Here is a 1,098-nt window from a genome sequence, read left to right as displayed (position 1 = left end):
AATCCAGCTACTGATCCTGCTCATTCGATTACAATTACTCCATCAGCAAGAGAAAATCAAACTGCAAAGAATCCAACCATGAATCATGCCACTGGTCCTTCAGTTACAACCATTTCTTCAGCAAGAGATAATTAAGCCACAATACCCAATCTATCAAGAGCTAGACTTAAGGAAATCAAGTCATTTGTCAAAAGTTAAAATTATATAATTATTGTAAATAAATATTCTGCATCTATGTATATATACTCTGGTAATGTAACATAAAAGAACAATGAAAAACATTTGAAAAATAAAGTGAATCTAGAAATGTTAATGGTGTTATTTTTCTTTCACGAACTGATAATATCTAAAAGTAAATTCAAGATTGACCAGCTGAATTATATTTTTTAAAATTAAAATTTTAATATCCTTATTATCATTTAAAACAGCAAATAAATTAAATCTCATAACATTCTAACAACTATTTCATCTTGGTAAAAATAAACATGAATACATTTTTAATAACATAAAAATCATGTATCTTGTCCTAAAATCCAAGAAATTGACGGATACTTGTATTGCCACGCAATTTTTAACCAGCATTCCTATTCGCTATCCGTATCTGTGCTTTCTAAACGGCAGTTCAATAAGAGAAAAAATCAACTTTTCCAAGTAGGACAGAGAGATCGACCTTTGTAATTTGTATGATGTTGGGAAGACCTGTCAATCAGCTGGAATAGCTCAGTTGGTTAGAGCGTGTGGCTGTTAACCACAAGGTCGGAGGTTCAAGCCCTCCTTCTAGCGATTTCTTTTTCTGTTTCCTGTACGGCTGTCCTCTATCAAAGTTTTTGTTTTGAGTTTACATTATTAACAAGCACTAAACACCACAGGTGAATGGTGCTTTTTTCTTATTCTTCCTTTTTTTTTTTTTTAGTTTTTTCCCTAATCATATCCTTATATTAGGTTGTTTTAAAAATTATATTTAAAAGAAAATTTATTTGGTTATATACCAAATTCATGAATTTAAATTTTTTCCCTTTAATTTTAACATTCTAAATTAGATATATTGAAAATTAGGTTTCATAAATTTTTTGATGCGTCTTTTATAAGTCTATAATA

General features: G+C 29.3%; 1 non-coding gene across 1 annotated transcript; it reads left to right on the top strand.

The window, feature by feature from the left end:
- Window positions 1-709: 709 nt before the first annotated feature.
- Window positions 710-783, top strand: TRNAN-GUU (transfer RNA asparagine (anticodon GUU)). Its single transcript has one exon. It is a non-coding gene; the product is annotated as a tRNA-Asn (tRNA).
- The last annotated feature ends 315 nt before the right edge of the window (window positions 784-1,098 follow it).

Source organism: Populus euphratica, unplaced genomic scaffold (assembly GCF_000495115.2).
Source record: "Populus euphratica unplaced genomic scaffold, PopEup_1.0 scaffold2932.1, whole genome shotgun sequence".
NCBI lineage: Eukaryota > Viridiplantae > Streptophyta > Magnoliopsida > Malpighiales > Salicaceae > Populus > Populus euphratica.
The sequence above is the reverse complement of the archived record's forward strand: the minus strand, read 5'-3'. Positions and strand labels throughout refer to the sequence as shown.